We start from the raw sequence: 16,314 nt of genomic DNA on the forward strand, positions 1-16,314 counted from the left end.
TTTATTAAAATGCACGAACTAGATGTTGTTTATTTTTTTGTTGTAATAGAAAATACATGAAAACTCAGAGGAAAGAATATTTCATTTCCAGATGGGTCTAAGTCCTGTATTTATGTTTTCTTTATTATTATATTGTACTGTTTATTTTTTTATTCACTTTTCTTTTTTTTAGGGGTGCAGGTGGGGGTTGTGTTTTGAATTGGTAAATGGGGATGGGATTGGTACAAGTTTTTGTGTCACTTTTTTTCTCTTGTTTTTAGTGCTTGTTTGGAGCTTTGATGTCTGTTTTGTTGTTGTTTAGAGCTTTGTTATATATTTTTCCTGGTTGTTTTTTGTTTTGTTTTTAAAGAAATAGACCACTCTTTTCCTTTTCTTTTGGCTTTGACTAATAATTTGAATTTATTTATTTTTCTTTAAAAAGAGAGCTCAAACAGGGCCTTTGTAATACAATGTATGTATACAAATATAAGAAATTGACAACTGATAGAATATATTAAAACTTAATTTTCGTCCTTCTTGATACTTGAAATAAATTGCATACAATTCTACATACATATTTTACACTCAGCTGCTCATTCCTTCTAAAAAAATGTAATCACATGTCCATTGTCTCTCAAATCAAAAGCTACATATTATACATGTATAACAAATTGTTGAAACAATAGAATACATAAGGAATTGGTGAAACAATCAAATACATCAGAAAAAAGCACACATTTTTTTATTTGGTCATACAAAGTACAAAAGAATTTTTTTTATATGTAAAAAAGGACCCCCGCACATACACATATACAAAATTACAATACTAAGTTGAAAAAGAGCTTGTAATTTATATCAGAAAAACAAAGAAATACATTAGAAATTACAAAAACAATACTTAAGAGAAATTCATTTAGGAAATTATCTACATGATGCTGTTTTGATGCCAACTAAATTATATGAATTATCTATCATAATCACCTTCATTTGGCAAAAAAAGAGGCGAGTAATTGTGATTTTGTGTTATTTGCATAATTAATTAGAATTAATTAGAAAAAATTATTTTACACATAATAAGAAAAGTTACAAGATGAATTGATACACATCAATTAAGCCTTCTCTCACCTTTCCATTGATACCTAAATTACTTCATAGGGCTCAAAAACAAAGAAGTTAGAGCCTGTTGAAGACTTGGGTTCAAAATGGTCACAAAATGGTCACAAAAATCGGTTCTGTACTCCATTGACTTTACATTATGACAATGACCACAAATTTTGATGAATATGCGCGACTTAAACTGGAATAACTTTATAATTTCTTGATGAAAATTAAAGTTCTTGGTATCATTTTAAAGGTCTTTTTAAGAGCTTTCAAGTGATACCAAATTTATTCATATTTGACGATTTTCATTTTTTTTGTCACATACCTACCTAGAGTGTTTTTAGTCTTTGTTCTATTTTTTTTTTCAAATTAGATTTGCATTTAGGGCCTAATATTTAATCACTCCTAGTACCAATGAGGTCCAAACATTAACATGTATGGACCTCATAGGCGACAATGCGTTAAAAACAGGTTAGAACTTCTAAACGTACTGTTTCCTGCACCCAAGTATGATATTACTAGGGATCCCAAAACGAAAATCTAATTTTTTAAATCTATGTTTAAAAGCATTGAAAAGTACCTCACCTGAATCAGCATATTAAAAAACCCCAAGTGAATGACTTTTAGTGTTCCAAAGAGATCTAAATATCTGTTAATCTGAGGCTAAAGTGGGTCCGAATTGTGACAGATTTGTGTACAAATTTCATTTTGAAATTTCGTCGACACGTATGCACAGAGCTCGGCACTGAACGAGGGATTGTGGGCGTGTCCTTTCTCGCCTCGGCCTATTGTTACCCAAATACACAACTCGAACGAAAGTGCGTTCACCGTCCCAGTTAGTCTCGGATCCGAGCTTATCCAAATAAACAATGATTAAATAACAACAAAAAATAGAAAGAAGAGAAAAGAGAAAAAAAAATGGCTCAAATGCAGTCGTTTGGTGACGGATAGTATGCTCTGACCTCTTGCTGATATAAGGATTAGATATGACATAAGTTTTATGCCATGATAACTAAAGCATGGGGGGCGGGGGCACTGACTTTCAAAATAATAAATTCTTTAAACATCTATATCTAGGCAAGGGAGGGTCCAGGATTTTCCAAAGGGGGGAGGGCACTATTAGCGGCGGCAATCAAAAAAATTTAGGGGGGGGCACCAAAATTTTTGACAAAAAAAGGTTATCAAAGGGGGGGACCGAAAAAAAAAATTTAGCCCCCAAAAAAGGTAACAACGTCCCCCCATAGGCAGCGGGGGGGGGGTTGTGTCTCCCCTAAATTTGAGGTGGGGGACAATCGCCCCCCCCTCCTAATTTTTTTGTCGATAACCTTTTTTTTTTGCTTGTCAATTTTTTTTCCTGCGTGCCCCCTAAATTTCAGTGGACCCCCCTAAAAATTTCATGGGGTCTCCCCTAAATTTTGGTTGATAAACCTTTTTTTTTTTGGGGGGGGGGGGCTTGTCACAAAATTTTGGTGGTCCCCCTCCCCTAAATTTTTGCTTTCCGTTGCCAATGGTCCCAACCTCAGATTTAGGGGGGACAGGGCCTATGGAGGGCACATTTTCCCGATGCAAATTTGATAAGCATTACAAAATGTTTTTACCAAAAATTCAAAGTCATTTCGTCCCTAAAAATTGACAAGCAAAAAAAATAGGGCCTATATAATATATATATAAATATATATATATATATATATATATATATATCCTCACTTTCAAGGGGCATGCTTGGGTAAAAAGGGCATGTTTATGTTACAAATTACAAATTTGGCTCTCGATAATTATGCCCCTTGGATCCACCAGTAATCTAAGTGGAATTTTTTTGTTTTGAGTTTTGATATGGCTACCTTCTCGGAGGGTGTCCTCGCCGCGGTAGCTGGATAGTGCTGCAAAAGAGTAGGCCTTATACATCTTTTGCAGCATTAACTGACACTCCGAGACTTATAATTTTACCTTATACTTAAAAAATGAATAATACAAAATAAAACATAACACTTGTTTTTGGAGTAAGTTGATGTCAAAATATATTCAGTCTGGGGCATGAAGACTTGGAACTCTGCCCCATATCATTGTACTTGCCTCGCTCGATTTGTATCATAAAAAAAATTTAAAAATGTTTCCACATTAAAATATAGATCTAAGTACAATGGCCAGAAATAATAGTACGAATAAGCTAGCAGAATTTGTATCATACCACCCATATTATTGAACGCCAACGAAGGCAGTTTCTAAATCCTGTTTGCTTTATCCCACTTTTCCACTAAGATTTATCCCTTTTGCGTGTCATATGAAAGCAGTTTTGTGCGCAGATCTAGCGTACCGGTAGGACCACATGCAGTCATTAATAGCTCTCTTTAATTTTTTTTCAACAAATGATGTCTCATGCTTTCGTTAAAATTAATAAATTAGAATCCTTGTATATGGCCCTGGGAAGTGGGGTGCTCGGGTTGTGACCCCCAAGTTTTTTTTTTTTTTTTTTTAGCTGGTGGTGCGTTTTTTGTACACGTATATAGTTTAAAACAGGAAGAAGAATGACATTGATTTTTGTACCGCATTATTTTCATTAATTTATTGGTAGAAATACCAAAAAAAAGTTTTGAAAAAACATTTTTCAAAACTATTCCGCGGCTCCTGGAAGAATGGAGAGATGGACGGAAGGAGAGAAATAAATAGGATGAAGGGGTGGATCCAGCTTTCGCCAAAGGGGGGGGGGGGGCAAATTTTTTTTCACCATTATTTTTCCCCAATCGGCCGCGCGAATATGATTTATATTTATTTCTTTGAAGAAATGTCACTTCTTAGCTTTTGTCTTATAAATCAACATAAATATATAATATCATAACCCTTTTAATATAGTGCGAGCTAATTTATTTAAAAAAAATATGTTTTTCCCCAAAGTTTGAAATTTCTGGGCAATGTTTATCATGAAAAAGATGTGTATGCAACTAAATAATTACTAAGAACGCGAAGTGCGAACAGAATTGAAATCATAGGCACTTTTTGTAACTTAAACAGGATAGGTATATAACTTAGCAATTGATGCGAAGCGCGAGCACAAAATTGGAAGATTTAGACCTAAAAACGAGACATGTCTAGTCATGTCTTTTAAATCATCATGGAAAAGATGTCAAATTGCCGATCTTTGTTACTTTAATAATGCTCGCGCAAATTAGCGCGAGCATAAGATTTTTGTATACGTTTTGAACTGATCAAAAAGGTACCTGTTAAGGACTGCTTATTTCACTTAGCCATGGAGACGTTACATATTTCAACAATAAAATAATGCAAGCGCGAGCCGATTTTTTTTTACACTTCTACATAAAGAATGGAAAATTTTAATCAATTATTGTGACCATGAACAGGATCGTCGTTATAAAACAATTAATGCGAGCGCGAAGCGCGAGCGGAAAAAAATCGACATTTAGACCTAAAAAATGGGACACTCTATTCCTGTTTTGTATAATAAGGATGAGTAATAGGGGTTCTTCCTACATAAAAAATGCGAGCACAAAGCGCTAGCAGAATTTTGTTTTTCAGAAACTGGATAATGGTTGAAATACTAACAAGTTGAGTATCTAGATAGACATGCGCTCGCGTGTTTCCGATTTAGGCCTACAATCTAGGCATTCTGAATATATATTTTAACATGAAATTGACAATCAAAGCGAGCGCGAAGCACGACCTTAAAATATTTGACATTCTGATCTGAAAAAGGGGTCAATTTCAGCTCAAGTACTTTGTGAGGTGGATTTGGATCGCACTTAATAAAGAGCTGATAGATTTGACAAAGGACCGGGACATGAAAGTGATGAATATCTTCCTATTCCTCTTGCTAAGAGCGAGATGAAACAGAAAGGACAATTTAACCATTAAAATTAATATCTGATCTATAAATGCCTAATGAGGCGCGAAATCTGATGATAACATGGTATGAAAACTGGAAATTTCAAGCACTTTTGTAATTATGAATATGATGTATCAGGTAATATTTTTAACCGTTTATGCGAGCGCAAGTCGCAAGCCAAAATTTTTATATGGCCAAGTCACAAGGATTACCCTCCTTTTAACTGCCATTATCAATATGTTACTACATTATAACCATGTATTTACTCTACATATATATGCATTAAATTCTGTGAATCCCATAATCTTGAACCATTAATGCTTCTTTCTTTGACCCATGCTATTTCTGCCCATATATCTCTTGAGGGTTTTTTTCTCTCTCTCTCAAGGTGTGTATGGCACATTGAGGAGTATAGAAGCATGTTGGAGATATTGAAAGGGGTAGAATAATTGAATGAAATTCACGAATGGGAGAGATGCCAAGGGGGGGGGGGGCAAAGATGTTGAGACAGAAAGGGGGTTTGAGAGAAAAGAGGGGAATTAACTATAAAGGAACAGCAGTCAGGAGAGGGAAAGAGAGAGGGGGGAGGAAATCGAAGGAAGATATGCATACGATAAAAGAGTCCTCGTAGAAAAAGTGAGAGAGAGGGGGGATATGGAACTGAGAGATCATAATGAGATAAGAAAGAAGTAGTAGTGCATGGGCGGATCTATCGCCAATAGGGGGGGGGGTGCCAATTCGTCTGCGGCCAACTTGTCCACTCATTACATGGTCTACTTTCATTTAGTCTAATGCCAATCTGTCCATCAACATTTCGTCTAACAGCCATTGGTCCATTAACCATTTGGTCCAATCATCACTTCGTCTAATAACCATCTCGTCTATGACCATTTAGTCTCATAACCGGTTGGTCTAATACCCATTTTATTTTCATTCATTTTGCACAATAATACACTTATAGTCCAATTAGATGAAATGGTATATGGACCAAATGGCTTTTGGGTCCACTGGTCATTAGACGGAATGGCATTAGACTAAATGAAAAAAAAAGACTATGTGGTGAGTTGACGAACTGATGGACCAAACGATAGTAGACGAGTTGGCAATTAGACAAATTGGAAATAAACCGGGGAAGGGGCCGAAAAATATTTGCACCCGTATTTTCCACAATCAGCCGCTCAAAGTTAATAGGGGTAGTCCAAACAGTCACTTCTTTATTCTCATTAAACAGCATACACAAAACACAATATACAATAATCTCATAGCCCCTATAGTGCAAGTGCGAAGCGCGAGCTAAAATATTTTTGAAATTTCATGTTTTTTATCCTCAAAATTGAACATTCTGGGCAATGTTTGTGAAATTGAACAAGATGCGTATTTTACTAAAATTGCTGCGAGCGCGAAGGAGCAAAAAAAAAAAGTAAGTAAGAAAAGAGAGAAATATACGTTCTGGCCTGATCGAAAAGGGACTTGCTAATGGCGGTTTACAGTTAGCCAAGAAGACGATGCATATTTCAATCAAAATAATGCGAGCGCAAAGCTCGAGCTAAAATGTTTGAAATTCTGACCATAAAAATAGACATTCCAAGCACTTTGTGTATGAACAGAACACAGTGGGAGCACGAAGCGTGAGCGGATAACAATTGAGATATATAGACCTAAAAAGGAACACTATTTTATATTTATGTTTTCTAAATCGTGAAAAGGGTGGGTAATTGGTTACCGTCTTACATTATTTTATAATGCAAGAGCGAGAAGAAATTTTTTTATATTCTAATCTGAAGCGAGATAATTTAAGCATGCTGTTTTCAATAAAGGATAAGCAGCCCGTCTCAATAAACATGCGTGTTCTAGAATTTGTGCATTCTTAATACACTTTTTATCACGGAAAATCAATAATGCGAGCGCGAAGCGTGAACTGATAATATTGGATATTCCGATGTGAAAAGGTCAAATTAAGCACTGCACTGTGCAGGAAAATAATCGTAAAGTGGACATGGATTGCTCTTAAAAAATGAGGCGAATGCAAAGCATGAGCTGAAGTTATTCTGGCCTAGGACCGGGACATTCTAAGGACATTTTTTCATCATAATTATGAATGTCTTCTGATTCCTCTTCCCAAGCGCAAAAAGAAACATGTCGATCTTCCATTTTGAAAAAGTGACAACTTAATTACGGTATTAGGAATTAATGAAATGTTATTAATATTTACTAATCTAATAAGCCTAATGAGAGCTCTAAATTTGTTGATATTAAAGTGTTAACCCTGGACATTATAAGCACTTTTGTAATTATGAATATGATGCATTAATTACCGGTAACGTACTTTTAGAAATTAATGCGAACGGCAATTGCGAGCAAATTTTTAATTTAATAAACTTATTATTAACTCAAAAAACTGTCATGAAAAGGCGATTTTAAGTACTTTGATTTATATATATTTGAGGTATACATAACTCACCAATTTAAGCACGTGCGTGCAATGCTAGCTGATAAGATTTGACAATCAGACCTTAAAAAGTTATATTTTGATAAATTTATGGAATAGGGCCTACATGAAGAGGATAGGTACTCCACAAATGAAATAATGCTAGGGCACAGCGTGAGCTAAAAAAGGTTGATACTCAGATCATAAAACGAATATTTTACAAAGCACTTTTTTATTGATTCGTTATACCTCGGTCACACTTTTTCTACGGCGAGTAGAAAACAGTCGTTTAAACATTTTTTTGTGCCAGCTAAATATAGGTGGTTTGAATAAAAATGAATAAAACGCCGGGCTGTTTCGACTCTCCGTACGGCCGCCGCAGAGCAAATGTGACCGAGGTATAAATAAAAAAGAATAATGAAAGTTCAATGTCCTAGCTGACCGTACAGTATATGTTTTGTATTTTGACTGCAAAGCTTAAATGTCAAGCTCATATATATCAGCCTATTGAGCAATAATTATGTACTCACCGAAAATGAGCAATGCGAGTGCGAAGCGCGAGCGAAAATTTCAATTTTGCATGTTCTTTTAAATCATCAAAGTCTCCCCTCCCTAATTTTATTCACTTTTCTCCCTCCCTTTTCCCCTCTTCCTTTTCCACTCTCTTTTCCTTCTGTTTCTTCTTCCTTTCTCCATTTTTTGGTCTTTAATCCGCCAACAGGGGGGGGGTGACCGCCCCCTGGATCCTTCTATGGTAGCGATGGTGAAAGCATTTGAATTATTCACCTCACAGTGTTAAACGGGGAAAATAGGAAATGGCTAAATTTTGAAAATCATTAATGTGGAGCCCTATTCAAGTTTAGTTTCATCTATATACACCTTGACAGGGGCTGATCCAGGATTTTCCAAAGTGGGGGCATTCAAGACCTAGTATGCTAGGAAAAAATCATTCCATACACAAAATTCCTGGGAAAAGTTGAAAAATAAGTCCTCACTTGAGAATGAACGACAAAATCCACTAACAAATATTTGATATATTACGGGAGGGGGCACCTTTATTTGTCTCCCCTTTCCTTATTCCTCATCCATTCCATAGGCAGATCCAGGTGCCGGACCCAATTATGGGCGGCGGCAACCCCTCCTACTGGCGGTGCGATTTTTTTTTTTTTTTTTTTTTACGGCGCAGATCGGGGAGAAAAATTGTAGTCCCCCCCCCCCCATTAGCAAAATTTTGATCTACACCGGGTATTTGTCTGTCGTACCTTCCAGTAAATGAAACAACAAAATACAAAAAATCACCGTTGCACTAGTATTAAAATTTTTGCGAGTCTTTATTTTTCAAATATTTTTGTTTATAATGGTATTCATTAATTATAATTATAGTGGAGGTTCGCATCCCGAGAATGTGAAATGAAAAAAAGAAAACAAAAATTGCACTGAACAGGAAACACTAAACGTCCTTTTCAATTCCAATTTACTTAAAGTCATTCAAATAAAAAAAATAAGCATAATTTTTTGATACCTTAACTTGTTCATCACGAATACAATGAAGCCGACAATTATTTAGGTTTGTTTTGGATTAATCTTTATAATAATTCACTTCAAATAAAATTCATACATTAACAGGAAAATATCACAGAAAATAATTAAAAAAAATTAATTGCAGTTGTATAAAACATCATAGAAAATAACATGACAGATAAATTTTATCTCGACAGGCACACTGTTCATTCGATCATAAAACAATCGCGCTGTTTCACTCCTTGTACACGCACAACTCTATCAGCAAGGCTCGACATAAGCGGTGGCCCGGTGGCCCGGGGCCACCAGAAATTCACCTCGGGCAACCATTATTGAAAAATATTAAGTTTTGGTGGCCCGAATCGGGCAACCAATAATTTTCAGAATAGCGCAATTTTTCTCCCTATTTTGCACGCATTTATCAACTTTCTACAGTTCAAATTGCAAGCCAGTTCGTCATGCGCCCTTTTTGTTGATCTACACACAAACACACACACAAAGTTGGCCTACCGCTATAGCATTAAGTAGCTTTTATCCAGCCGGCCGCGCCGGCCGGCTGGCGTGAGCTTTGCATGCTTGAAGCAGCTGTGCGTTAGCAACCTATTCAGACTCGGGGAGCTGCAATACGAAATGTTGCTACTATTATTAGAAATCTTCCACAGAACTGTGAAAATCCAAGTCAAAGTCACATTTTACACCAATGAAATGCCCTTCTACAGACCTTTTTGCTAAAATCTGGTGTATCCTGATTATTTGCAAGCATTAAAAAGAGGAATCATGACCTCTCTTTTGACTCAAAAAGACCGATTTCCAAATGAAAATAATACACATAAAAACACATAGGTGAGTACATCACAGTCCCACATGTGCATTTGTATGTATGTTGTTACTTGGTTTCTTTCGAAGCTGTGTCTTTTCCGGTCTTTTCTAGCCAAAAATAAACAGACATTTACTTTCTTTCTTGTTTATAAATGACTTCTTAAACAACTCTTGAGAAAGTAAATACTTTGGGAAGGCATTTCATTAATATGAAATGTGAATTTTTCCAACATTTTGGCAAATTTAGGGAAGGAATTTTCTCACACTTTTTTTTGCCCTTTTATTATTTTCTTTCATTTTTTTGACAGTGGTTAAACCATTTATACCCATTTATTCATTTTTAATGTTTATTCTTTATATTTTTTCGGGCCACCAAACTTTAATATCGGGCCACCAAAAAAAATTATTTGAAGGTTTTGGTGGCCCGAATGGGCCACCACCAAAAAAAGTTAATGTGGAGCCTTGCTATCAGTGTTGTTTCATCTTCATCTGTCCTCAATGGCAAGGACACCAGCATGATTCATTCACTTCAAATAAAATTCATACATACATATACAGGAAATATCAAAGAAAAAATTATATAACAAATCAATTGCAGTTGCATAAAACACGATAGAAAATAACATGACAGATGAATTTTATCTCGACAGGCACACTGTTTCATTCGATCATGAAACGATCGCGCTGTTTCACTCATTGTACACGCGCAACTCTATCTGAATTGTTTCATCTGTCCTCAATGCGGCAAACACCAGCAGTGCAGTGACGATAATAAGTTGCAGTTGCACGTGCGCGGAGAATGAATTAAATTCGGCGGCTGAGTAAAGTCTAGCGAGAAAGGTACGTCACCAGCGAACTTCACGATAGACCACGCCTACTTGCCGAGGTAACCAACGTTGATTGACGGCCCATTTAGTTTTTTGAGTAGTATGAAAAAGTACAGGCATGTATAAACTTCATTTTAGTTTGAATTCATTAAAAAAACACATTTTTCTTCTAATATAGATGTTTCAAACATATTCCATGTGGAAAACATAATTTTTAAAACATTTATTGCTATATTTTTATCATGAAAAAAGGATTTCTTACGCAACAACAAGTATGATATGTGTGGGCAAGAGAACTACCGTTTTAGCCATAAAGCATATTTTTTATGATTTTATTGTAAGCCTACTCCAGGATTTTTGTTTATTTTTTATGAATTTCCAGACCAAGTTCAACAGCGCCGTCTCGAGCTTGCAATAACGCATGCGATCGCACGCATTTTTCTCCATAGCGAATACACGCGACGAAACTCTGTGGATTTCTCGTGGATTTAACCTCCAAACGTCACTTTCGATACCACATGAAGGTAAGACACTTCATCCCACATAAGTCAATTTACATATAGAAAACACAGGGCCTAATTTTTTTCACTAAGATGAACTAATTTGCTGAGGAAAAGCATTTCAATGCTCATTTTTGCCGTCGAGAACAGACGATGGTGGCAATGCACACTGTTTACGCACTTGCAATTGGCTTTTCATTTGCCCATAGCAATTTTGCTCAGTGGATCGGCCGACCTTTTGGTAACTCTAATATTACTCCCAAAATATGAGTTTTGTCCTCGTTTGTTTATCATTTATTAAAAGATTGCCCATTAAATATATTCCTATTCCTAATTTGAATTTAATAAAATAAAGGGAAACTTACATTTGAGTCATTTTTCGATCTTTTTTTGGCAGTCAGTCCGGTCACCGTCGAGTGCGATCAAAGCGGTATGAAGCTGATTTTCAGATCACGTGATACGTGTGGTCATCACCTGATCAATCGACTATCCTTTTTTAAAGACCGCAACAATTATAAATTTTATTATAAAATATATATAGAATGAATAATTGCATGATATTATATATATTTCTACAATTAAAAATATTTTGTGATATGAATTTAATATTTGACGTAAAAATCGCTATTTAACAAAATATTTATTAAAAATAAAAAATCAAACAAAATAAAAACGCCTTGGACACAGTGCAAAAAACCTAACAATTTGGCCGCGTTCTTAACAACTATCGTAAGGGGCGCTCTATTTATAAATAAAGTTGCATATGTAGTTGTCTACCGCGACAGGAACAGCCGCAGAATTGAAGCCAGAAGCGTGGGAAATTGCCAGAAAATTCAAGAAAAGAACCGGTGAGTACCGATTTAACAGTACTAATTTATTAAGTAACATTTATTGAATCATTACAAGATTTATTTTTTAGTAAAACAAAGCTTAGTTCTAAGCTAGGGCGGCCCAAATGCGCGTGAGTGGAGTCCCAGTTTATTAGCACGGGTAAGTATTGGGGTGTCGCCTTGCCCCGGGAACCTCGACACGACGTCTTTAGACAGTGTCGAGGTCCTGAACGCTCCCACTCGTTCTCACCGGAGTGCACTGATGCACTAGATTAATCGCTAAATTACAAAAACATGGATGATAAAACGAAACCAAAAATACGACAGTTAGGACTGACCTTACCTAAACAAACTGAGTTCAAGATACGTTCTCCTTAAAATTACGAAAATTCGATGGAATCGTACAATAGAGGATCAATTTTCGGATTTCGTACGAATCGCCATGTTGAATTAAATGAAAAACATGTATGCGCATGCGCAACATGAATATTTATAAGATATGCATTACAAGAAGAGATAAGAAAACTTCGGTCGAATCACGAACTTGCTTTTCAAATAAATCGCGATTTAGGTATTTCAGTAATAATGGATATCAATCTTGCTTGCATTTAACATAGAAAAAAAAACATTATTTAAAGAAGAATTCATTTCATTAAAATTATATTTATCTCAATCTGTATATTATGAACAAACATGACTGCGTTTACAAAATACATTTTTTTTTAAATTAGAGATGTAATAAGTTAGAATCAAGGTCAATATTGAGTCGACATTTTTTTTCATATTTTTTTATTGATATATTCATATTCCACAATCATCAAAGTACATTTATAATAAATCATTTTAACACTGAAAAAAATGCATAACACACAGGATTGAAACGTAGCAATGAAATGAAAAAAGTGGAGGGGCCTACTAAAAAGCAAAGCTTGTAAAATGTAGACCCCCTATCAAAATTTTATACAAGGGTAATATGATATAAGTAGAGTAAAATAATCAGCAAAATTCTATAAAATTATATATAAACACTGTAACACAAATGTATTTACACTATATACAAAATTAAATATTGACTTTAAAATAATCAATACTACCGTGGGTAAGTATGAGGTTCACAAAATATTTGATTGAATCAATAAGAATTCAGAATAAATTTTTTGATGAGTAATTTAAATCGGTTTAGATTAGCTGCCTCTTTTATTACTCTGTCCAGAGAATTCCAGAGTTTTGGTCCTGTGAAAAATACAGTTTTGCTAGAAAATACTGTTCTACTTTTGGGTAAGTGATAGTCATTTGAATGTCTCGTATTATATGAATGTAAAGTATTGTTTTTCATAAATTTCTTTTGTAGGACATTAGGTACACTATTTCTATCTAGCTGATACATGAATTGGAATAGTTGCAAGCGGTACAGGTCATTGACTTTAAGGATACGTTTATGACGAAACAATTCATCTGTATGAGCTCTAAAGGACATATTGCATATTATTCTCAGTACTTTTTTCTGAAGTAGCAAGACTTTATTGAGTCTCGTTTGAGAGGCATTACCCCATGCCAGAATTCCATAATTAAGATATGGTAGAATTAATGCACAATACAACATGGATAGCGCCTGTGCTGGAAGAGCGTTTTTAAGCTTATTGATGACTCCAATATTTCTTGCCACAGTTTTGCAAATATTGTTGATATGAGCATTCCACGTAAGCTTGTGATCAATAGTAAGACCTAAGAATTTTGTTGTTTGCACTTCTTTGATTTCAGTATTATCTAAAAGTATTTGATGCAGTAGATGTTTCAATGAATGACTAAAAAGCATATAATTAGTTTTTTGCAGATTCAATGACAGTTTGTTGGCTTTAATCCAGTTTGTTACTTTTTTAAATTCTGCATTCATAGTGCTCACAAGTACATGTGGATCATGATGTGTAAAGAAAATATTGGAATCATCAGCAAAGAGAATAAATGAGAGAACATGAGATGAATTTTTCATATCATTAACATAGTACAAATAGCAAAGGGCCAAGAATACTACCTTGTGGAATTCCACAGGAAACTGGCCTTGTTGGAGATTCTGATTCATTTACTGTAACAAACTGAATTCTATCAGTAAGATAACTCCTAAACCATTGTAAAGCTGTCCCTCTGATACCGTAATTTGATAGCTTACATAATAGTATTTCATGATCTATTGTATCAAACGCTTTTGAGAAGTCGAGGAATAACCCTACGGTGTGATCAGAATCGTCAAAAGAAGTAGATATTTTATTTATTAATGTCAATATAGCATGAGTTGTATTATGTTTTTCTCTAAAACCGAATTGATTATCACATATAATACTATATTTCTTAAGGAAAGCAACTGTCCTTTTATAAATTATCCTTTCAAGAATTTTTGAGAACGAAGTTAACAAAGATATTGGGCGGTAATTACTAGTAATTAATTGGTCTCCCTTCTTGAAAATGGGTATAACTTTAGCTATTTTCATCTTCTTTGGTACCTGGCCAAGCTGCAACGATAAATTAAATATATGAAGCAGAGGATCAGCAAGAGAATGTATAATGTTTTTCACAACTCTATTTGTAATGCCATCATAACCGGGAGTCTTTTCTGCTTTCAAATTAAATACAATCTCAAGTAATTCTTCTCTATGAACTGGAGTAAGAAATATTGAACTTTCATTTTGTTTATCCAAAAAGTCCTTAAACGAATTTTCTACAGGCATAATATTTCCAGCTAACTTTGGTCCAATTTGAGAGAAATATGTATTAAATTCATTTGCTATAGAATGAGTATCTTCAACCATATTTCCATCTACACATAATTTATGAACAGCACTAGATTTGTTAATTTTGTTTAGGGCCCCATTTATTGTTTTCCATGTATTTTTAAGGTCGTTTTTATATGAATTTAATTTTTCTGAATAAAACCTCTTTTTTGCTATTCGGAGAGTAGTTGTTAAGGTATTTTTATAAGACGTGTATCTATTCCTTGAAATATCATTTGGATTTGATATATAAGAAACATACAGATTATTTTTCCGATTTATAGACCTTAATATCAATTTTGAAACCCATGGGACATTGACGTCAGAAACGTAGTTCGCGTTGCAAATATGGAGGAACTTGAAGAAGAATTTGCAATAAAATTAAAGGTGCCTCAAAAACAGGCCCTGGAAGAGGCCCAGAGAGGAAATGACAGTCTCGTGATTCTCCCAACGGGTTACGGAAAGAGCACGTGCTTTGCCCTCCATCACAAACTAATGGAGAAAGTAATAAATCACAAAGAACCAGTTTAAACTGGACCAGTCTGACCAGTAGAATTTCAACTGGTAACTCGATCTGGAAATTGCAACATTGGTTACTTGTCTTACTGGTTCAGTGCTGCGCGTATATTTGTCCATATGAAATTAGACTGGATCAACTAAGCTAGACCAGTCAATTTAAAAAGTTACAAGTTGAAATTCCACTTGTCAAACTGATCTTGAATTACTAACTCGAAATTAAAGTGGTCTTAATATAATATTAGTCTACTGGAGTTTGTTACTGGTCACAATATTATTACTTGTGTCCTAATCTAGTAGTACTCAACTGGATTCCATACTGATCTTTCTTGGTCAAAATGCAACACGTCTTTTTTTATTATTTTTTAAAGAGATTGGGTGGTCCTTTTCAGGACCAACACTTGCCCAAGTAAAGAAAAATACGTCATGGCGTACGGTACCGTGAAGCTAATTCTAAATGAGATGGAATAGATGGTTCATAAATTAATCTTTCTGCTCTAATTTGAAATAGAGGGCCTATTCTAAGTCTCTACACATACTTCTTCAGAATCTTTTGCATTGTCACTCTAAAGTATGATTTATTGCTTTTAAAAAATGCAAATAACTAAACCACGTAAACAGCACCATCCAATTTTGTTAGTACTGGCAGTGGTCCAGTTGAAAATCAAGTGGCCCAATTTATAAATCTACTGGAGTCTACTAGATAAAATAAAATTATAGAGTACCAAAGTGATGACGTCACGAAATTTTTCTTCTTCGAATTTGAGTGATTTATAGGCCTAGTTTGGTAGGGCATGATGAAATACCTCCACATCCAAACATGGTGGGAATCGGTCCGTAGGCATATAGGCTGATAGGGGCTTTAAGACCTAATGAATCCCGTTACATTAGGCCATAATTAGCCCCATTGAAGTCAATAAATCATTGGACTGGTTCCTAGATTACAAAGGGGCAAATCATGTATTCATATTTCATGAGGTCATATCTAAGGTAAATTTCCAATTCGTCTACTGCCAACTCGTTCACTTCCCACATGGTCTACTTTAATTTAGTCTAATTAACATTCCATCTAAATTTCGCTCCAACCGTTTATTCCAATCATCACTTCGTCTTATCACCTGTTCGTTTATGACAATTTCCTCTCATAACCTTTTGGTCTAATATCCATTTTAGTTCCAATAATTTTAACC

Source organism: Lytechinus pictus, unplaced genomic scaffold (genome assembly GCF_037042905.1).
Source record: "Lytechinus pictus isolate F3 Inbred unplaced genomic scaffold, Lp3.0 scaffold_19, whole genome shotgun sequence".
NCBI classification, from domain to species: domain Eukaryota; kingdom Metazoa; phylum Echinodermata; class Echinoidea; order Temnopleuroida; family Toxopneustidae; genus Lytechinus; species Lytechinus pictus.